General features: G+C 41.2%; 1 protein-coding gene and 1 long non-coding RNA gene across 6 annotated transcripts in view; both read right to left on the bottom strand.

Annotated features, from left to right (window-relative positions):
• LOC117282366 overlaps positions 1–7,009 on the bottom strand; it is a 34,681-nt gene extending 27,672 nt beyond the window's left edge. Inside the window, exon 1 of the long non-coding RNA XR_004513097.1 lies at positions 6,748–7,009. This is a non-coding gene — a long non-coding RNA (uncharacterized LOC117282366). The remainder of the gene's footprint in view (positions 1–6,747) is intronic.
• The window catches only part of LOC111865140 (zinc finger protein Elbow), a 1,021,422-nt gene that overhangs the window by 490,871 nt on the left and 506,024 nt on the right, over positions 1–24,527 (bottom strand). The window lies entirely within an intron of this gene.

Below are 24,527 nucleotides of genomic sequence, written 5' to 3'. Positions count from 1 at the left end.
GCGGATAGAGGGTGTCGCGTGGTCAGCCCAACGAATTCCCATGGCCGTTAATTTCGGTTTTCTAGACCGGAGCCGCTATTTCCTTGAAATAGCTCCTCAGTTATCATCATGAGGCTGAGTGGACCCCGTTCCAGACCTACTACCTCTCAGAAAATCTGGTAGCGCCGGGAATCGAACCCGGACCTCTAGATCTGTAGCCAGGAACTCTTACCACCAGACCACAGAGGCGGTCATATAAATGGCAATACTATCAATAAATACGAAGTTTCATGACAATCCGTCCATTAAATGCACTGTCGTTTCAGTGGAGATGCTGATTCAATTTGGTAAATAGCATACAAACGAGAGCTGTCGATAAAATGTACACATACTGAGCAGCTAGTATGACAAAACTCTCTTTTTTGCACCATAATACAATAGGCCTATTATTTGTTTTTAATAAAACCTAGAGGAATAAGCACTTGAGCTGTACAGGCCCTATGCCGATTGTAATGTCCTATGAGAGGAACTGGCTTAACTGCCACCTCACTCGCTTCTCTATGACTAGGCACAAAAGAATGAGTTTCCCCTTTGTTATACATGCTGGCTGCTCTTTGTCTGTCGTTGCCCACAATCTGTTGCGAATATTTAAACAGCTTGCATTGTGTTTGAAAGAACACGTCACTCAGTCAGTTTTTTATTTTAAATTCCGATCAGTCCTCCAGTTCCAGTTATGTCAGTTCAGCTTTCCATTGCTTTCTTCTCCAGTAGCGATTATCAGCCCATGAAGCACGTTTCATTCGTGGAACCTGAGGATACAGACAAAACACGACCACTTCGCGCTTCAAGTACGTATTTAATTATGTAATTAATCTATTTTCTTCCCTAAATGCATTTACAAGCACGTGCTTTTCCCTTAAAATCCTGTGTAACTCAAGTTTTGCAATTATTATAGGTTCCATACTTTTCCCGTTCTTCTCAGTCTCTATGGGCGCCCTTCATTTCCTCCTGATAAACTCTGCGGCATCTCATTACGTCACATCCTCACAGGCTGTGTTGGAAGAACAAGTGATGAGGCGTCCTACTGTTGTATATTTTGCAGCATGTGATAGGGCAGTTCGTTGAGGCACTATGCTACAAACCGGAAGGTCGCGGGTTCGATTTCCGATGTCACTGCATTTTTCAATGACCTAATCCTTCAAGCCGCACTATAGTCCTGGGGCTTACAGAAACAAATACCAGGAGTCTTAATGAGAGTAAAGGACGACCGGAGACTGACAACCTCACCGCCATCTGTGAGCCGATTGTCTAGAAAATGTGGGAGCCTCGACGTCTCACAACCCTATGGGCCTCCACGGCCTGTTACAGGGATAGTTTAGCTTACATTACTGTTGTACATTTAGTAAAGAGAACACCTCTACTTCTGAAAATGGCTAGCAGAAATCAGAGCCGAAACCGAGCCTCCAGGATGAACGTAGTGGAATTTTTGTAGAACGAATTAAAGCTGTTTTCAACCATTTAGAGCCACTTGCCTTCCTATTCAGTATTCCGAGATCCTGAGTTCAGATCTAGACCATAAGACCGGTTATCCTGAGTTCTTTTTGTGGTTTTCCTCATTTATTCCAGGCAAATTCTGGAATAGTACGTTAAATCAGAAAGCAAACGTTACTTTTCACAATAAATTTTATTCATTTTTCAATCTTAAATAATGATATTATTCGACACTTTACAGTTCACCGTTACACACACACTAGGGTTCTCAGGCTTCACTAGAAGTATCCTGGCAACGGATTTGTCACAGTCTCACTGTTATTTCAAATCACATATGAAGTCTTCTTTGCATAGTCTAATTCCTTTCCGACGTTTTTTGACGACTCAATTCAATTCAATTTAATTCAATTCAATTCCTCTGCTCACAAACTCATATCCCTGCAGGCTGGCATCTCGGAGCTCCACTCGTCACTCTCTTATACTCAGTTGAATTCTTCTTTGTAACCATTTTACACTGACCCCACGGAAAACGCCGTCTTCTATTGTCCCGTATTATTTTAGAACTGTTTATCGCATCATTGCATTGCAACGGTCGCGGCGTGGACCACGTAAGAAACAACCTCCCTATCGTTGATGCCTGTTTACCGCGGGAACGTGTTTACCGGGTCGTTGCCTAGCAATTGCTATACACATAATATGAAAAACTATGCAGTTACTTTCTTCAAGATGGAATAACATTTTATTAGGGAATCGCAGAAAATGAGGACGTTTTAAGGAACATATTCCAATCAGGTTGGTCGACCCATGTGGACTTTGTACATCGTCTTGTTCACACAAATTGACTTTGGGTGTGTTATGTTCCGCGGAAATTAAACGAAATTTTTCTTCTCTTTATAGAATATTGCGATAACGTTACAAACAGCGCCACGTCCCTCGTGGCACTACGGATATTAAGAAATTATAAATAATTAATCAGATAAGACTGGACAGGAAACGTCGTGGCTGTTCTTAGGCACCAATCACAGTTTTATGGAGAGGCTGAAGAAAGCCACGTAAAACCTCATCCACGATAACTGTTGCTCTTGATTTCAGACAGAAAAGTTACAAGTAGCTAGTACGTACATTGTATTCTTTTCATATCTCCTTCAATATTATTTTATAAAGGTGTCACGTAACTCTTCGAACTGCATGACCGCTTGTGAACCCCTGCATGCCGCAGTACCCTAACAATTCATAGCTCGGTATCTTATCTTCAAAAGTGGCTTGTTCATCTATCATTCAGTGTTTATTTTCTCTCTGGTCGATAATGGAGGTGTCGATCATTTCGACTTTCATCTAAGCATGTCAGGATGTATTGACATATTGAATGGATGACGTTTGACAGTATTTCAGCTGTCTATATTAAGGAGTTCCTGCAAATGCCACAGGCATCCGGAATTTGATTATCAGCAGACCTGGAGTGGTTTCGACTAGCGTACTGTATTCCAATTCCTCCTTACTCTCATCTGCATTTTGTTGACATTTAAAATGACAAGCTGAAAACTAATGTTACCTGTAAACCGGAAACAGCAAGTATGTATCAGAACATAAGAAGCAGAAACTCACTTAAAAGAAGGCCAAGTATTTCGTTTATAAATTTAAACTCTATTATCTGGATGTACTAACTATGTGGATAATACATTCGGTATAGCAAAGGAATACGGGCTAGACGGCCGGGGTTCGATTCCCGGTAGGGGCAAGACTTTCTCTTCTCCACAGTGTACAGACCGGCTCTGGGGCCCACCCAGTCTGCCGTCCAATGGTTACCGGGCTCTCTCTCACCTGGTGTAAAGCGCCAGGGGCGTAAGGTCAAGAATGGTGTACCTATGTCTGCATTCACCATGTGTCTTCATGGTACAGTCCTTAATTTATTAAACACAGGGACAATTTTGACACAATTCTCTATTCTTCATGTCGTCCAGACCGGCTCTGAAGCCCACCAATGGGTACCGGAGGCTATTTCCCTCGGGGGTAAAGCGACCGGTGGGTGAAGCTGACCACTCACCTCCAACTAGTGCCAAAGTCAAGAAAACATGGTTCTATGCACCCACTCCCCCATACGTCTTCATGGCGTAGTGCTTAACTTTAGCTTTACCAGCAATGCAGTCTCAGAGAGACATATTCGCATGTGTGTTCTGATAGAGTACCCTTTCGCGTAATTTCTGAGAACTCATTTTACTGTCATTCTTTTAAATTGGGATAACACTTCTCTGTGTGTGATTTACTGTTAGTCATCTTTCAAGCAAATAGGCTACAACCTCCAGACAGTACCTTGCTTATAAATTCAATGAATCAGATTTCACGAAAAGAATTAAAATCACCCAATGGAAACTGCTCATAACACCTACAAAACGTAACAGTACAGTGCTGATTATTTCTGCCATTAAAACGGCAAAACAGACATCTGTGCAACGCAGCAACCTTATGAAGAACGGGGACTGACATCTGTTACCAGTTACCGAAGATACCAGATGATTCGACACACACCTGGCGCAGAAATCGCAAAAGGCTTTCGAAATCACATTAACAAAATTCTCTCAGGTGAAAGCTTGAAATATATAATCAATCATAATGTGGTCGACAGCTCACTTCCTGTCAGAAACAGATTTTACGAACGTCCTATTGCCGTGAGCAAGACACGGGCTGGTCGCCAACAGTAATACAAATAAAGGGTCCAGGGAGCGAATACAGGATATAATTTCTGGGGGAGTCGGGTCTATAGATTATTTGTCAGAGGACAGTTAAATATTATGAGTAGGGTCTTAAAATTTAATTTGAGTTCAAATATAAATTTCTTTTTGCATTTTCACAATGAAGAAATTCTTTGAACTGAATTTTTCAATACAAAAAGAATGATAAAAGTAGAATTATGATTAAATTCTATCAAACATGACAATGTTTTTTAATAATAAAATAAATCCCTTACACGTTTCGGCCAATGATGATGATTTCCTTTGAAGTGTTGGTCGCCTTCTGATGATGGCCATCACTGGCCGAAACATGTAAAAGCTTTATTTTATTATTAAAACATTGTTGTATTTGATAGAATTTAATCCTAATTTTACTTATATGCTATGGGATGCAACCGAGAGAAATGTCTAACATAAAAAAGATATTTCAAAGGGTTATGTCTTAACATGTACCGATTACAGTGACCGCACGGTACAAGGTATGAGCTGTCTTCGCTCGCTCGAACGCTGGGATCGTGAGTTCGAATGGAGGTCTGAATTCTGTATCTGTGTTCTGTATGTAGGGAGAGGCCTTGCGACGGACTGATACCCCGCCCAAGTATTCATACCAACTGTGTATAGGATTAAGAAGCTGAAGAAGCCACCAAGGTCCAACAGAAGGGCTGCAGAGCTAAAGTAATAATGTATTAATATGTTTGAACATTTGTTTGGTTTTAAGGATGACAGCAACTGAATATAAACCCAGCAGTTGCGAAGAACAACACTGACAAGACCCTGCAGCTGATCACAGCTTGGTGGGCCGACGTGCAGTGGAACCTTCATAGTCAGTCCTGGCTTCGAACTGTGTGACATAAATGGGGCAGAACACATATTCAGTATCAGAAGATCTGAAATATGTCCTTATGGCTGCTAACGGTAATGAGGGTTTTAACTGGAAGCAATAGAATTAGAAAGATCTTTGACATTATAAGGCCACTTGAAGTGGCAGACAGAAATACTGGGTGTACTAACACATCTCTGGATCCCGGGTCTGGTCAAGTGGGATTTGTTGTGGATAAAGTGGTGCTGGGGCAGGTTTTATCCAAGTACTTCGATTTCCCTTGCCAATCTTCATTCCACCAATTGCTCCACAATCACCCTTACCTATCATCTGGGGCTGGTACAGTAGGCCAGAAGTGGCCGCAGTACAAGGGACTTAGTCCCACCCCACTAACAATAAAAAAGATCACATCTCTGAGCTGGAGAAATGTTGGATGAACTTAGGGACAACATACTGTCAAAACTGTGTGTTTGAATAAATTTTTAAATAGAAAAGGTTGATGTAAATATGGTATCTCGGTAGCTAATGGAAATTCGCAATTAATGCCATTAAATACACAACTACAGATCAATGACCCTGCTCCCCTAATCAGTTTTTTGAAAGAAGAAGTTAACAAATGCAGCACACTACTATTTCAGCAGCAAGAAGCGATAATACGTCACTTTCATAAAATAATTTAACTAAATAGTTCCGTGCATAAATATCAATATATAGTGTGTTGACTAAATGGTTCTTATATATAAACAACTGAAAAATAAAGAAGGAATAATACTACATCATTCATAAAAGGAACTTTAAAACACATAAATACCGGTATATAAATATAAATCATAAGACACGCCACATGTTAGGACCTAGGAGCGCATTGCTTAAAATACGGCTTGAAACTCAAAAACTTGTAGACCCAGTAGAGAAGAGCAGCGAATAAGGCCATAATGCATTAATGGTCACTGATCAAATGTTCTTATCCTCATAAGGCTGTATGTAGGTGTTTATTTTCATATTGTGGAGTAGCCTGTCTGTCTCATTCGCATTGCTGTAACCTAACCTACGTACCCATCCTCCTTGACCTGTCACTGAGTTCCGAAGACGTTTAAAGCCACTATCCATATACAAAATTAATTTAAATTTACCAAATCCAACCAGTTTATCTAGAATGTAATAAAAGGGCAAGATTTTATGGAGAAAATCCCAAAATATGCCCAAAACATAATTTTATGTGATATATAGCAACAATATCGTATTAGCCCGAATATGAAACGAGTTTCTTTTCCAAACACTAATTTTTTTAGGAAAAGGGGGGGGGCTTATTTTTGGTTCTTAAGAGTAAATATGAAGATGATTACGAGGAGTTATAACTTCTAATGCTAATGATATTTGTGAAAATGCCTCGGAAGGCCAAGAATAAGCCAACAATTCCATTTAACTGATTTCCCACATTCTTGCTTATTTATTACAATTTTATAATTGAATAAAAATATATTTCGGGGGCCCTAGACTAGAAGCCTGGGCTAAATGGCCCTGCTCCCCCCCCCATACAAGCCTATAATAAACGAATCCGCTAGTCTACTGGCTCATGCGCAAAGACACTGTAGACAAGCAAAAGCGTATTCCGTACTACAGATATGCGATATCCGGTACTTGACTAGTGATAATTTAACTGGTGAACTAAACCATGTCTTTCCAACCTGACTATGTGTACATAATGTCAGTTTATCTGTTGCTTACCTTACGTGCAATAGCTGCTTATCATACAATTCAGTCTGACGGCAGAACATAAGCTAGCTGTTCCACATTGAATGTACTACTAAACCAACTTCATATTATGTCTTAGGACTACAATGCTTTCCATATAACAGACAACAAGACACACAGTAAGTAATGGAACAACACAATTTGTCACAATTTTATCGATAATATTCGATGATAATAATAAGAACTCTGTCAGTAACAATCACGCAGGACCTGTACGAAACGTCCGGTGTCCTATAATCGCTTCGGCTCAATACGTCAGAATTATTTCCGAACACAATATAGAAGACATGCTCGCTACAGGGCCTATCCGGAAGTCCTCAGTGGTGTATAATTGAGTACATGCGTATAATATGCGTCTTTTTTTTTATTGCTAGTGGGGTGGGACTAAGTCAGTTGTACTGCGGCCACTTCTGGCCTATTGTACCAGCCCCAGATGATAGGTGAGGGTGATTGTGGAGCAATTGGTGGAATGAAGATTGGCAGGGGAAACCGAAGTACTCGGAGAAAACCTGCTCCAGCGCCACTTTGTCCACCACAAATCCCACTTAACCAGATCCAGGATCGAACCCGGGCCGCCGCGGTGGGAAGCCAGCGACTAACCGCTTGAGCTATGCTGTGGCCCATATACACGTAATATGCGTTACTTGAATGTCTGTAGATTGAAATGGCAGGATGCTGGCTGATACTTCCTTTACCATTAAGCTCAAAGTAATTTTACCCAGGCGAAACGACTGTAAATTTAAATTTTGTAGATAAGCTTCAGGGAGGATAAACAGCATTATAGGCCAGTGTTACTTCTCTGTTTGTCCTGATAGTATCTTCGGGACAACTGGACGATTTGCATGAATATTGGTAATAAAATTTTACTTTCGAAGGGAAAATTCTCGAACCAAAGAGTGCTGCTAAATAGTTAAAAAATAAAAAATAAAAAAAAAACTCCCTGATTTTAGTCCACAAGCGAGGCCGCGCCCTAGCTCAAGCGGTTAGTCGCTGGCTTTCCACAGCGGCGGCCCTTCGATCCCGGGGTCTGGTCAAGTGGGATTTGTGGGTAGTCAAAGTGGCGTTGGGGCGGGTTTTCTCCAAATACTTCGGTTTCCCTGTCAATCTTCATTCCACAAAATTCTCCATCATCATAATCACCCGGGGCAGGCTACAATAGGCCAATCAGTGGCCGCCGTGCCGAGTGGACCCAGTTGGACTCCACCCCCAATAAGCGAACTATAGCGACTGAGCGACCGCCGCTTTTCGGCGAAGTTAGTGCCAACCTTAGCGGATGGAGACTGTCGCGTTGTCAGTGCAACGAATCCCAAGGGTCGTTAATTTCGGTTTTCTAGGCCGGAGCCGCTATTTCCTTGAAATGTGCTGCCAAATATCTAGATTAAATTAAAAAGCAGACACCCATAATTGCATATGAAAAATTAGAGAGGGATCGATTAAAATTGTGGTTAAAATATGATCGCTGTAATAAAAACAATATCTATTTAACGAAAGCAAGTTTGACTCACAATCAATAGGCCTAGTCCAGCAATTTCACACTGGTATGAATTTCAGATGTGGAAATGGGTAATCCCAAGAGTTTTCTCGTGGTTTTATGCACTCCCTCCAGTCAAACACCAGAATAGTTCTTTGAAACAAGCAACGACATCTTCTTTACACGCCCTCTTCTTAAATATGTAAATTCCACATATCCACTCTTTTTATTTCTAGGATATATTTACATTCCTAATACAACGTGTTGAATTATGATGATGTCAAGTCTTTGTAAAAATAAAGAAACGTCCACTCGCGACAGCACATTAAAATGCCTGTGACGCAGAGGACGTACGTTTACATTTAGACTCACATTCAGGAGAAATCTGATGGTGCCTGACCTCTTTCAAAGGATCGTAACCGCCTTTTTCAATATTGTCTCTTACACGTGCTTTTAATCAGTTGATACTATTGGATTTCAATTCCATTAATGCCAGAATATTTTCACTTACATTAAAATAAGTACTCGTATTAAATACTGTGACGTGCCGCCAGGAAGGCCGGCCGATAAGACGTCCATCACTGGTCAACAGCTGGCAGTTCCTAGGCAAAGTAGTATAAGCAGCCCGTTGCCTAGGAAGTCGCTTAAATAACACGAAAACCTACGAGTGGGGATTCCACAATTACAAAGAGACTAGCAATATCTAAGTAACGAATTGTTTGAGGCAGACATGTATTCCCCTAGCAACGAGAGAGTTGTTTGCGTGACAGCAGCGAAACTGAACCTTTCGACAAGGTGTTCTCTATCCGATCCGAGCGTAGGATATAAGCGAAGAATAATTCAGAGGACCAAGTCAATTCATATCCGACGAGAGCAAAGTCAGATCAGCTTCGTCGAGAGCTAAGGACAATTCAGATTCGACGAGATCTGAGAAGAGAGTTCAGATCCGACAAAGAATAAGAGACGAATGAGGAGGCAAGAAGATTCACCGAGATTAGAGGTGCGGTATAAACTTAGAAGAGGAAACGTCTGAAGGAATTATAAGTGCGGGTGGTTGTGATCGTGAGTGTAAAAAGTGATTGTCCAATAAACGGATTCGTCTAATTCGAAATAAAACACATACATTTCTTGCCGCAGTACCTAGGCAACACGCAACAATACTAATCAGTGAGACAGAAACATCTCAGCCCTTGTATTTATATGCATCAGATTGGCTGCTGTAGTTCGCTAAGGTCATAAGAAAATATCTAAATTGCTGTCAGTGGGGCCGCTGTCAATTTTGGGGCAAACACGGCGTTATGTCTTAGCTTCAGGAAGTTATTTCTAAGGTCATTCTGAATGATGAATACTACATCAAATGGGACACCATTCTTAAAGGGTACAGGGCTATGGGTAGGGAAAGTAAAAGATATTTCGAGTAAGATGTTTACGTATATTTTAAAAGAAACAACCCTTAATGCCTGTATATATAGTACACCCTGTCGTATCAAACAAGATCTTTCATGTAGCCCCACGGAGGATGAGGTCTGGTGATCGCAGTGGCCAATTCTCTCGGCTCCCTCGATCAGTTCGGCTACAGGAAAAGTGCTGATTGAAGTACTGCGTCGCGTGAAACTGAGGGCGATCGTTTTGGATATTTCTTGCTGCACTGAAAGCCCAAAGTATGTAAAATGAAGTAAGAGTACAACTATCACGTAACGTTTCTTATTACAACAAACATGTCTGTCATATTGAAATCAACTTAACTTCCTATACACTTAGCCCGGTAACCTTTGAGAATCGTGCTCATGTTTATAACATTCTTCACTTAGAATAGCCTCATAAATAGCTTCCTGAAATTATGACCTAAAGCCATGAAACACTCTGTACATACATTGAGTCAGAAGATCCAAGTTCGAGGCCGTCTCGAATACGAAAAAAAAAAAAGGCATGTGAGGGTATGAGTAACTATTAGATATATTTGTCCTGTGGGGCAACAAGGGAAATCCCAGAGGAATCAATTGTCGAAGTGACATAAATTCTTGAAGTTAAACAGATTAGTCTGTCATCTGCAACTATTAGAGAAATTCTGTAAACACGGTAATGAACCTTCGGATTCCATAAAAGACGAGCTTCTTGACCGGTTGATCTACTGTTACCGCCTGAAGCAGGATCGGCTGTATGCAGTTCGATTCATGCAACAGTAGAAAAGACATTGGAAGAAGTGTTTTCTATGTAGTCTGCGTCATGCCCAGTGCTGGGTAACGGACCAATAGGCATGTATCCTGACATGTGACACGTGTTTTCTGTGAGGTTCGACCCGAGTCTATATAGCGAGAGGCTAGCAATAATTGGGGGTTGTTTCGGTAATTGAGTTTAGTTGAGTGTTCCGCTGTGGAGTTTTAACCAGCGGAAACGGAACAAACAAAGTCGGCAAAGTTAGTACCAACTTTAGCGGATAGAGGATATCGCGTGGTCAGCTCAACGAATCCCCACGGCCGTTAATTTCAGTTTTCTAGACCGGAGCCGCTATTTCCTTCAAGTAGCTCCTCAATTATCCTCACGAGGCTGAGTGTACCTCGTGCCATACCCACTACTTTTCAGAAAATCTGGTAGCGCCGGGAATCGAATCCGGACCTCTGGCTCTGTAGAGAGAAACTCTGACCACTGTACCACAGAGACGGTCTAACGGAAGCTGATGAATCTCCACACTAAGATTCGTTACCAGGAAACACCTAGTGAAAACTTTGCAGAGGAATAGCCACCGTTGAGACCTGTTACTAAGCAACGACTAGTGAAAGCAGACTTAGAAAAGTTAGTGTGGATTGATTTGGAACGCGTAAGTCAGCAGTAGTGTAATAATTATTGGTAGTACAGACCTGTAAATGGTCAGTAAATCTATCCACCAATCCAAACCCGTCTATAGTCACTAATACACGTGACAATATTTTGTTTAAATCTTACCAGCTCAATAATACGACGCGGGTCCAGTGAGGAAAAAAAAATGTTGAAAAGTGTAGAGAAGACCGTTGTTCACCCCTGAATTAATGTTCCAACTGAGACAAGTGGCGAAAGAAAACCATCCTTTGGTTCAAACGATCCTGCACAAGCTGTCTGTTGCTCACTATGATAGTTCCACTACAGCGTTGCCAACTCGCATTTCGACCGATTACTCAAAGTTGTCCCCTCTCATTCTAAACAGTGCTGTAAGAGACGCATGCTCTTCGTAAGTGTTCTAGTATTCGAAAAATTATTTGTGCATTATTGATTAACACGAAAATGGTTTTGTAGCAGGTAATTTACTTAAACACAGAAAGAGTTACGGAAATAAAAGTCCGGTATTAGAATACATTAGAATAAATACTGGCGGTATATAGCTTTTCCGAAGGCTGTGATTGCACGTTATGCTTTTAAATTGCTCGTAATTATGAAATATAAATGATGAACTTAAATTATTAACTACAGTCAACGAGACTAAATTATCAAGAAAGTATAATTTCACGTTTTATAAGATAGCCAGAACAATATTGGGTCCTCAAATTATATATAGTATGATGGCAAAGCAAGTTTATACGTGTTTTAAAAATACACTCCTGCCCGACTGTGTATAGGATCCAGAAACTGAAAAAGCGGCCAAAGTACATAGACTTGTAGAGCCATAGATAGGTAGGTAGGTTGGTGGGTGGGTAGGTAGGCATTCTTTAGGCATGGAGGTTAGAAGGTAGGTAAGTAGCCTAATAGAGGCCTAGCCCTGTGTTTGCCTGGAAGGATTAAAGAAAACAATGAAGACTCTCAGTCAGGAATTTCCGATATCCCTGCTGAGATTCGAACCCAGCACCTCCCTAATATGAGTACAGGGCGTCTTCACCATTCCGGCGGCCTTGATGGAAAGTACGAGTACATTTGTACCGGCAGGGATTATGTTTCTCAACTGGTCACGGCTTGTAGCAAGGCACAGTTGTCCCCGCGCTTCGTTAATTGAGTGCCACGCCATGAAGACAGATGGCAGAATGGAGGTACAGCTGCCACATCCTTGACCTCGGCACTAGATGGACGTGAGTGGGTCGGTCAGCTTCAGCCTCTTGCCACTTTATCACCGGAGAAAGAACCCTTGGTACACACTGGATGGGACGTTGGGTGAGCCCCACAGCCGGTCTAGAAGTTGTGGAGAAGGGAACTGAACTTCGATTTATCGGTCGTCAAACCCGTACTCAGTCACTATACCGACTAAGCTATCGTGGCTCTTGGATTCATATCAGTTCCAAATTTAAAAGGAAAACTCAAGACTATAAACACTTCTGTTTCACTTCTGTGTGTAACAAAGAATCAGGGACAATGGTTGAATCGGCTAATTTTCTCTTTGTCGGGTAACTTGAAGCGAAATCATTAGGCAGCTGTTTAAATATTAACGGTTTAGACACTAAGCGCCATATCATTCGAGTAAACAGGGGATAGGTTGACTTCAGGGATAAATCGCAAATATTTACATCTGTTTACTCGAGATCTTATCTTCCCCTCTTAAACTCGACGGTGCCTCAACCAGCTTACGCGTATCTTGCAATGATGTTTATATTACATTAATGATAAGTGCTGTGAAGTACGTGAAAATCGAAACGTGCAGATGTCAAACTAAAATACCTGTATCTCTATGAAGTTTAATAAGTCGAAGTCCCAGCCAGTAGGGATATTGTTTTGTTATAACCACCTCAGACTTTTGCATTTACCGTTTCTGTAACGCAATTTTAAGAATTCTAGCAGGAACTCTCCCAACAACAAAGCAATATGTGTTAATGTAAATTTTCTAGACCGGAGCCGCTATTTCCTTGAAATATCTCCTCAATTATCATCACCAGGCTGAGTGGACCCCGTTCCAAGCACACTACTTCTCAGAAATAAATCTGGTAGCGCCGGGAATCGAACCCGGACCTCTGGATTTCTAGCCAGGAACACTAACCACTAGACCACAGAGGCGGTCTCGTAGTTTAAAATACAAGACCGAAACTATAATTTCGCTGTAAAGGAACCAGAGGTAAACACACTTATTCCTATGTACACTTAACTACTGAGCAAGACGAGAGGGACCTAATTCAGAATTGAGAAAAGTTAAAGTTTCCCCTGTACGTAATTAATTAAGCATAAGGCCATGAAGGTGTATGGAGGAGTGGAGTTATAGATCCACCATTCTTTACTCGGCACTGTATGGAGGTGAACTGTCAGCTTCATGCCTCGGCCGCTTATGGAACCCATTTGACAGGAGATTGGGTAGGCGCCAGTGCCGGTTTGGACGCTGTGGAGAAAAAAATAATCTCTTTCTACTGTCGGAAATCGAAACCTGGCCGTCTAGCCCGGAGCCCGTCGCTGTAGGAAGTGAAGTATCCCGGCTCACCACCACAAAATTGAGTCCAAATATGAAAACGTTCAAGCACACTGCCGAGCCTATAGTCTGAGGCTGCTTGCATGCTTACAATGTAGTTCCAGATTTACGTTTTACTGTTAGGCCTATTTAGTGATAGCGTAATGATCTGATTCCCCATCAAGGGCTCCCGCCGTGTCCAAAAAATTCAGTGTCTAAAACTAATTCTGAGCCTGAACCGGCCAGAAAGCCTGCTTACGTGAGTTCAAGTAAGAGTCCCTTTTCTCTAGCTTAAGAAAACTATGTAGCTCCAGAGCTGAGTCCTCCTCAAGAAGCCAACAGCGTATCAGCCACTCAAGAATGTTCCAGGATTTTATGGGACCCAAATGTTCATTACCGTGTTCACAAGAACCTGCCACTGGTCCTTATCCTGAGCTGTGCATACCACCCCAACGTGTTTCTCTAAGATTTGTTTTACTATTATTCTCTCATCTATGTCTAGATCTTCCTAGTAGTATCTTTCCTTCTGCTTTCAAATCAAAAACCTGCAAGCATTCATCTTCTCCCCCATGCGCGCTAAATGCTATTCCCATCACTTACATTAAGAAAAGCTTATATACATCTTTCTTTAGGTAAGTAATAATTAAATTCATGTCACTTGTTTACGTATTTGAGAAAAAGATAGTCAATAATAATTTAACTGATTATTTATTTATGTGCTAATGAACATCATAGTGGTCAATTACAGAGTCAGTAGAAGGTAAAGATAAAGTTATCCCTGTGCTCAACGAATTAAGCACTATGTCATGAAGGGGTATGGAGGAGTGGATGTATAGATCCACATTTTCTTGACCTCGGTACTAGATGGAGGTGAGTGGTCAGCTTCACGTCCCTGCCGCTTTACCACCTGGGACAGAGCCCCCGGTACCCATTGGATAGGAGGTTGGGTGGACCCCAGAGGCGGCCTGCAAGATTTGGAGAAGAGAAAATTCTTGACCCTACCGGGACTTGAACTCCGACCTCTCAGTCGTCCAGCCCGTAGGCAGTCACTATACCGACTGCGCTACCACGGCTCATTTACAGAGTCAGTACGAATACAAAAAAGGAAGGGGAAAAAAACACAAATCATAATGATAATACAGTAAATTCAATCAACATACCTTGCTAAATTCAGGTAATGGGATATGTATGGCCCATCGCTGAAATATGCCAAAAATTGCTAAGCTGAATAAGGCCAAGAGGTGTCTATAGTTTCGTCCTTAAGTTTTGAATAAAAATGACTGCGGGGTAAGGATAAACCATGTACCCAATCAGAACAAAGAACGTTAAAAGCACACATGAAATTAACGTGGCAATTTCACATGTCTAATAAATCCTCCCCCGCCCCCCCCCCCAAAATCTAAAATGATTTGCAATAACTTCAGTATTAGATCCAGAGGAAAATTAATGGTATTCAATAAGCAATCTGAGACTAATTACATTATGGATTCACATTCATCACAGAGTTGGCACGAAAATGGCAATTAATTCGTCGCCGCCGTCACGACGGTCTCTGCCGACGCACTCTCTATCAGGATGAAAAGAGGCGTACCAGTCAGAAGAAAACCGAGTTTGCAGCAGAGAATGTCGTTTAAGCATTGTTTCGGCTAAATATATTGTGACGGTTATTATAAAATATTTTAACAATACCGTCCAAAGTGACTCAGTATATACAGTATTTATATAGTGCCTTTACATGTTTCGGTCAGGTGTGACCATCTTCAGAAGTCATAACAACATACTAAGGAACTACTCTTACATACATCATAGTACTTAGGCTTGAAGTTTTGTATAAAGAGTTATAATTAAGTTAAAAGTTGTTTAAGTTAAAAATATATTATTAATGTTCTTAATATTTAAAAATCTCGAACCGCTGAGGTTTGTGTCTCCGTGCCTCTTCTGTCAAAACGGGAGATTGGGGTTTTATCTGCCATCCTCTGAGGTTCGGTCACCGTTGTTTCCACTTTTTTATATGTTCGGTTAAGGATCTCCAATTACACTATAGGTATTTTATGTAAAAGTGTATGTAACTACTTAATATTTCTTTCACTCCAGTTTTTATTTAAGTTCTATCTTTTGTGCTCCTATCTGTGTTGTTTCTCCTTTTGTTGCGTATGAGGCATTGACTTGTGGTGTGTTCTGTGAAGACATTATGTAAATATATACTGAGTCACACTGGATGGTGTTCTTAAATCTATTTATAACAATTAACTAGTGTAACGGGCCAGAATGTATTGTAACGGATTTGCTCAAAGCAGTAAGCTATGGAGCCAGAAAGACCCCGTTACTAGGTAAAAACATTCTTAACGCAGACAACAATAGAAGAATTGCCGTTTCTATTAACGATACAAGAAAAATGTTCATTGCTAGGCACCAATTGGTAAACAACTTTTCGCTTCAGCGCGTGGCAACTATAGGGAGTGCATTGCTAAGCAACGGAGAGGTAAACAAGCTTCCTCAATAATACAGAATGTGTTTTCCGTTGGATTTGAGCAAAGTGGTTATATAAGAAGCGAATTCGGAAGCTGTGAGTAGCTCCCCACAAAAACAAGACCGTATCTGTCCAACAGTAATACATATCTGGTCATGAGCCTTAGATGGGGCTCGACACCAAGACTTATTGACTGACTGTTTTTTTTTAAAGGGATGCGCCATAGCTCAAGCGATTAGTCGCTGGCTTCCCACGGCGGCGGCCCGGGTTCAATCCCGGGTCTGGTCAAGTGAGATTTGTGGTGGACAAAGTGGCGCTGGGGCAGGTTTTCTCCGAGTACTTCGGTTTCCCCTGCCAATCTTTATTCCACCAATTGCTCCACAATCACCTTCACCTATCATCTGGGGCTGGTACAATAGGCCAGAAGTGGCCGCAGTACAAGGGACTTAGTCCCACCCCACTAGCAATAAAAGAAATACTGACTGACTGACTGACCGACCGACCGACCGTCAGTCGCAATGTGACTTCGACTTAGAAGCTGGGAGTAGTTGAGAGTACAAGGACGAGAATGGAGCATGTCCTAGTGAATTGTGAAGATCAGTGATAGCGCTATAATTGATTGTAATTGTAAAGAAATGCCAATAAACTCAGTCATCAAATCTGGAACCAATTACTGTCAGTCACGCTAACCCTTCATACGTGACAGTATGGCCCGTGCAGCTCAGACATTTCGTATGGTTCAGTTTGGTCATGAGACTCCTTAAGAATCTGATAAAGAAAGCAGCGCCTTGTGAATTCAGAAGTCTAAATTGTTATAAAAATGTTCGCACTTTTAACTTACGCTGCTTCCTACCGTAAACCTACCCACTCCTTATTGTTATCCAATGATGCGTCGAGACCGATATTTAGGCTATTTTTTTTTAATTCGCTTAGTGGGGGGTGGAGTCCAAGTGGGTCCACTCGGCACGGCGGCCACTGATTGGCCTATTGTAGTTTTCCCCGGGTGATTATGATGATGGAGAATTTGGTGGAATGAAGATTGGTAGGAGAAACCAAAGTACTCGGAGAAAACTCGCCCCAGCGCCACTTTGTCCCCCATAAATCCCACTTGATCGAACCCGGGCCGCCGCTGTGGGAAACCAGCGACTAACCGCTTGAGCTATGGCGTGGCCCCAGATATTTAGGCTAACGCTATCTAACATGAATAAGACGCACAGCTGGTCAATTGTAAACCGTCTCCTTTATATGCCTGTACGAAGGTGAGTTCATTGTGTTAACGTTCGACACTTCGTTGCTATAGCAACGCGAAACTGGGTAATGACAACGATGAATGAGGCTCGTCACAGTTGAGACAGTTACTATAAACGAATCACTAAGGTAATTTTGATGGCCGTGCCATAACTCAGGCGATAATTCGTTGGCTTCCCACCGCGGCGGCCCGGGTTCCATCCCAGGTCAGGTCATGTGGGATTTATGATGGGCAAAGTGGCACTGCTGCAAAGATTTCTCCGAGTACTTCGGTTTCCCCTGCCAATTCTCATTCCGCCGACTACTCCACACTTATCATCTATCATCTGGGTCTGTTACAATAGGCCAGTTAGTGGTCGACGTACAAAGTGGAGTCAGTCTCATCCCACCCCAAGAAACTAAAGAATAAAGTCATTCTGATTTCCGGTTGGAAAGCCTGAAGTAACTGCGTTACTGGCCGCGCCATAACTTCAGCGGTTAGTCACTGGCTTCCCACCGCGGCGGCCCTGGTTCGATCCCGGGTCTGGTCAAGTGGGATTTGTGGTGGACAAAGTGGCGCTGGGGCGGGTTTTCCCCGAGTACTTAGGTTTCCCCAGCAAATCTTCATTCCACCAAATTTCTCCATCATAATCACCCGGGGCAGGCTACAATAAGCCAATCAGTGGCCGCCGTGCCGAGTAGACCCAGTTGGACTCCACCCTCCACTAAGCAAATTAAAAAAAAAACTGAGTTAGAAGTACAAGAGAAAAATGTTAACATAGATATAAACAGCTCCAGATATTGATGAATATTTTAACGTAAAATGCTTAATTAACACACGCGCTTCTGGGAGTTTAATTATATCCTGACCGAACGCTATTACGAAGTGCTCCACTGAGCCAAAACAATGAGGAACTGTAGCTCATTCATCGTGCTTGGTGTCACTGTTCGCAGACAAATAGATTTAAACACTATTTTAATTCTTTTAATGGTGATTAATTATGGAAAGACCAGTTTTCCGATTTAATCTCGACAGCAGAGACCGGAGGGAAAGATAAAGTATCCTGGTAACTGGCCTTTAAAATTACAGGAAGAAATATTAACCGAAGGGCTAATTTATGATAGTTGATATTATACAGTTTCTTAGGTTATGAATTAACAGAAACAATTCCATGCTTAGCTAATGAATGATGTACTGTTTCCGTACTGAAGATTCCCTTAATTAAAGTTCTGTTTCGTCGTATGGCGCAATTCTGCATCAGAAATGTCAAGAATGTTACAATACGGCGACCAGTTGAATTCTTTAAGAATTAGCAACCTTTCTAATGGGAAAAGAAAGTTGAAGATAATTGGTTTATTGGTTGTATGTTCAAATTCTTCTCAAACAGCCTCCGAGTCAGAAGGTACAATAGCTAAGCCTGCACAAGTCTCCACTTGGGAAATAGAATGAAGCTTCCGAGTCAGACTCACTGATGCTCGTTTAGGAGGGCTGGAGGGTGGGAGGAGGCGGGGGAAATACATTTAATCAACAATAATTTACATCGCACCATGATTGTTCCTACACTTCGGAATGCCCCATTACAAATAAATCCAGGCGAGGACAACAGAAGAGGACGGGAGGGTGAAGAGATCTTTGTGACAGGGGTATCAAAACCGTTAATCGCTAGTTGTGTGTGGAACCTGGTTTCAAAAAATCAAGTATCAATTTTTCAATTATTCCTAAAATTGAAAGTCACCGAACGTTAGAGAGGCATTTCATATGGAGCAAAACCAGTTTAGGCCTCTTAGCTTCTTATGCTAGTTCAATTGTCTGCAGATTCTAAACGCGTTCTGCATATCAATGAACTTTTTTTTTTCTATTCTTAAGGCGGGGTGAAATCAAGTCTTCTGGTACCTCCGCCGTTATGTTCCATTGTAGGCCTACAGGCCCAAATGACAAATAACAGAAATGGAGGATCTGTTGGAATTATAATTCATATGAGAAATTGCTACAGGGTATGATTGATAGACTAATCGAAATTGGAAGGTGCTATGGCATGGTAATGAATGTGGAAAAAACAAAAGTAATGAAAATTTCGAGACAACCAACCCCAGTCACAATAAAGATAGATCAAAAACAACAGGAGAATGTGAAATGTTTTAAATATTTGGGTAGCTTGTTAACAGATGATGGAAGGTGTACGTGTGAAATTAAATCCAGGATTGCCATGGCAAAAGCTGCAGTTAGCAAGAAGAAGAATCTTTTTACCAGCAAATCTGACTTAAATTTGAAAAAGAAACTGGTGAAATGCTACGTTTGGAGCATCGCTTTGTATGGGGGTGAAACTTGGACACTTAGGGCAGTAGATCAGAAACACCTGGAAAGCTTCGAAATGTGGTGTTGGAGAAGGATGGAGAAGATCAGTTGGACCGATTATGTGAGAAATGAATAAGTGTTATTTAGAGTCAGTGCGCAGAGGAATATCCTACACGAAATAAGAAAACGGAAGGCTAATTTGATTGGTCATATCTTACGCAGTAACTGCCTTCTAAAAGAAGTTATTGAAGGAAAGATAGAGGGGCGGATAGAAGTGACCAGAAGACGAGGAAGAAGACGTAAGAAGATGCTGGATGACCTTGGGGACATAAGAGGATATTTTCATTTGAAGGAGAAAGCTCTAGATCGCATCAAGTGGAGGAACTGTTTTGGAAGAGACTGTGTACCTGTCGTCTTGACAGATTACAGATGAATGAATGAATGAGAAATTAATACTTGGAGAAATCCTACCCCAGTGGTATTTTGTCCACTACAAATCCCAACACACGACCTGACCTGAAATTGAATCCGGATCCTCGGGGCGAGATTCCAGCAACTACTCACCTGAATTATGATACAATCTTCATGAAGTTTCATTATGAATTTTTAGAAAATGAAATTTTCCATTCAGCATTAAATGGTAAACTTTTAATTTTGCTTGTTGATTAAATATAACGTAATTACTAGTCAAGCAACATTCAATTAAATTTTATTTTTAATCTCTTGAACCTCATAAGATAGACAAAATTATTACTTATTTTAAAAGCGTTATTACAAGTGAAGCCTGTCACGGTAGCCGAGCGGTCTAAGGCATGTACTGTCTTCGCTCGCTCGGAAGCCGGGATCGTGGGTTCGAACCCCACACAAGGCACTGATGTTTAGTATGTGTCTGCGTTTATTCTGTTTTTATTGTACTGTGTTTAGGTGGAGGCCTTGAGACGAGCTGATCACCCACCCAAGGAGTTCTACCGTATATCTAAGATCTACGTGTAGTAAAACCGAAGTGAAGTTTCATGGAGGTAGGCTTAGACCCAAATGAGGGCTGTAGCGCCAATGAGAGGAGAAGAAGGGTCCTTCTAAGGCTCCAATCGTACACAATTCAGCTGCTCAAGAAAAGTAGTTGTATACGCTACCTACATCTGTGCTGCGGGTTTCGACGCACTGGTAAGCGATGGGACAAGTGTATCAATGTAAGCTCTGAGGTTTTCACGGCGGTGACTATGAAGAAAGCAGTCTTCTGGGATTTGGCATCGTGTATATGTGGTGTTAACCGACGTTTCGGAGGAACGTCGGTTAACACCACATATACACGGTGCCAAATCCTAGAAGACTGCTTTCTTCAAGTGTATCAATGTTTGTGGAGGATATGTCGATAAATAAACGTTTTTTCCAAGTTTCGAATATCATATGTTTTAAGTTTTATATCCATTTATGGTATATTTAGTGACTCGTACTTAGGTGACAGAAGAGTAAAAGCATTATTTCCTAGTCAGAAGAAGCGGAGAGTTATACACATAATCTTAAGGGCACAAGATGAAATTCAATTCCTGATTTACGGATGAGTGCTACGTGTAGTGTTGGTCACCCCTGCTATGTAACTCTGAAATGCCGTCATGCTTTCCAAGTAAGCAGCATTAAACTCAGGCGGAATCTGTTGTACTGTTGTACGTCCTTGACGCAAAAGACACATAATTTTCCCTGTTCCATTCTAAAATGAAGTAAATTACTATGAAGCTGCTCGCCGTTTGTTACTGTTAAGTTACAAGCGACCGGTAACCTATACGTTAAGCCTCTGCTTAGTATTACTTCCATACAGGGACTGGAGTGATTTAACATATCCTGTAACCATCATAACAATTAAATTGCTTTACTTTCAACTTCGCCGAAATCGATTCGTAAGAAGATGAAATAACTACCTCTACAAACTCAACCTATTCAGCAAGTAATGTCGATATATATTATTCCTAGTCTATTATTTAAGTGTCTGATGTTCTTACAAGTAATAAGAAAATATCTGCGCTTTAAAATAACACTGACATAAGTAATAATAAAAATTAAGATCTTTCCACAATTTTGCCGCAGTAATAAATATATCCTTGAAGTGTAATGTGTCTTACTAATTATGTTTAAAATGTACATACATTAAATCGGACTATGTATTTCTTCCTAACTGAATAATGACTAATGGTTGTGTTTTCGCTGACTCATAACCTATTCATAGCGCCCAATGGACTGAACTATTACATGGTTATTTATACGGTGTATATCAATTTCAATAACTACATTATTTACAACTTCATAAACAACGGGAGATTTTATTACGGTAATAATACAATCCACGAGAAAAAGCTGAAACAGAATATTGCCGTTTCTTCCGCAAGAAAATCACCTTCGACTGCACGCTTTCCGTTCAAGTACTGCGTAGGCATAACTGGATATCGCATGCGCAGTGAGGGTGTGGTCAGACAGCAGAACAAGTGGCAAGTTGTACGTCAGATTCGCATGTAGACAACACGTAATCCGAATTCAGAACCAAGTTCGTAGAAATCCAGATTAACATAGGAAAATAAAATATTTAATTCTAAAATATTTAAAATTTGATTCAGTAATTTTAATCTGGCCGGTCACGGTAGCCGAGCGGTCTAAGGCATGTACTGTCTTCGCTCGGTTGGCAACCGGGATCGTGGGTTAGAACCCCACTCAGGGCATGGATGTATGTGTGAGTTTTTCTGTGTTTGTGTACAGGTAGAGGCCTTGCGACGAGCTGATCACTCGCCCAAGGAGTCCTACCGAATGTGTAAGATCGAGAAAAACCGAAGTGAACGGAGAAGTTCATGGAGGTAGGCCTAGGCCCACTGTGGCTGTAGTGCCAAGGAAAGAAAACGATAATCTGGGCCACCTTCCGTAAAGGCCATAGCGACAGTAACTGTGCAATTTGTAGCTTACACATGCCTCAATATTGAAGAATTATGGTTAAACACATTTTGTATGGAATTGTAGAAAATGATTACATTCTTCAGAAGGTTATAGCTATTCTTATGTCTCTATCTTGCCGGTCACGGTAGCCTAGCGGTCTAAGGGTCGGAAGCCCGGATCGTGTGTTCGAATCCCCCACAAGGCATGGATGTTTGATGTGTGTATGCGTTTATTCTGTTTTTGTGTTGTCGTGTGTTTAGGTAGAGGCCTTGCGACGAGCTGATCTCCTGTCCAAGGAGTTGTACCGTCTGTAAAAAAAAAAAATGAAACTGAGAAATCGGCCCTGTGCTCCAAAGTGGGAGCGAGAAGAAAAAGTCTCTATCTACAATCCTCTGTTGGAGCTTGGGCCGCTTTTGCAGTTTCTTAATCCATATACAGTAGGCAGGAAACCTTGGACGGGGGATCAGTCCGTCGCAAGGCCGCTACCTACGCAGTACAACACAAATACAGAATAAACGCACACAGACATCCATGCCATGAGTGGGTTTCGAACCCTCAATCCCAGCTCTCGAGCGAGCAAAGACAGTTCTTGACTCAGACTGCGCGGCCAGTGTGACCGGCATTATGTCCCTAGGCCAATCATTTTCACATTCACTTCACTCTGAAATTGCAATTTTAAGTAACTTTTCGATTTTAAAAACTAAACCATATCATTAGATTAAGAATCTAAACACAGACCACATAATGAGAAACGTCTTAGCTGTAGTTTGTACTTTTCAACGCATATTATTAATTTGAGTAAATCATGGAAGATGGAGTGATGCTGTGGCGCAAACAAAGAGATTAAAATAAATACAAAATTGTAATCTACAATTTCTTTATTAAAACAGTCACAACATAACTATATTAAGGTCAGTGCCTAGTTTGGCTCTGCTACATGTTTCGGCTATTAAAAACCATCACCAGGCAAATACATGGCTAACATACTCGTATATATATATATATACACTACTGAACTGCAGTATTAATACTACATCTACATCACGAGTCTCCAAAACAATTTATTCATTCATCAGTAATCTGTCCACAGTCTCTTCCAAAACAGTTCCTCCACTTAATACGATCTAGATCTTTCTCCTTCAAACAAAAATATACTCTTCTGTCCCCAAAGTCATCCAGCATCTTCTTACATCTTTTTCCTCGTCTTCTGGTCGCATACATGGTATCTCTGTTTTTGGAAAGAGACTATCCAGGAAAAGTGATAATGTGGTAGTTTTTCCATTTGCTTTCCACATCGCAGTACAACAGCCGTTCAAACCACTCTGGTCACGCCTGTTGCTATACGCACTTGAACCATCTCGAGCATCATTTGCTCTGTGTTTCAAGTCGCTGCTGATGACGCTGCTTTCGGCATCAGTTTTTGGTTTTTGGCGTCTCTCTTCGTCTGATGCCTACCCTTTGATCTGTCCAGCAAGGGAGGCCCTGCCAGTAGCTACGCTACCGCTGGTATAGCTCTCAGGGTTCTTGGCATACTCTAACCCCCTCACCACGATAAGGTGGAGTCACCAACGAGGGGGTTATATATACACAAAATATAGAATACTCCAATTTGTCCGTGGGAACACAACAAAATCACAAAAACCATCGACTAACTCGATGATGCAAAGCATAACCCGAAGCATTTTGTTCTTGTTTTATAGTATAAATTTTGTTTTATATAATCTAATTTATTGTATTTATATGCCAAGTACTTTAATATAATTAATATTATTGTATCTAATTTTATTAGTACTGCAATTCAGAAATGTATATATATTAGCCATGTATTTGCCTGATGATGGCTTTTAATAGCCGAAACATGTAGGAGAGCCAAACTAGGCACTGACCTTAATAGAGTTGTGTTGCGACGGTTTTAATAAAGAAATTGTATATTATAACTAGGGACCGGATTTTAATGCAAATGTATATTTATTTCTTGCAACCAGAAAGTATGCCCGTTTGGATATATGTACGAATCACTTCATTTCTTAAATTCATTTCT

Source organism: Cryptotermes secundus, unplaced genomic scaffold (assembly GCF_002891405.2).
Source record: "Cryptotermes secundus unplaced genomic scaffold, Csec_1.0 scaffold92, whole genome shotgun sequence".
In the NCBI taxonomy this organism is placed as follows: Eukaryota; Metazoa; Arthropoda; class Insecta; order Blattodea; family Kalotermitidae; genus Cryptotermes; species Cryptotermes secundus.
This window is presented reverse-complemented; position numbering and strand designations above follow the sequence as displayed.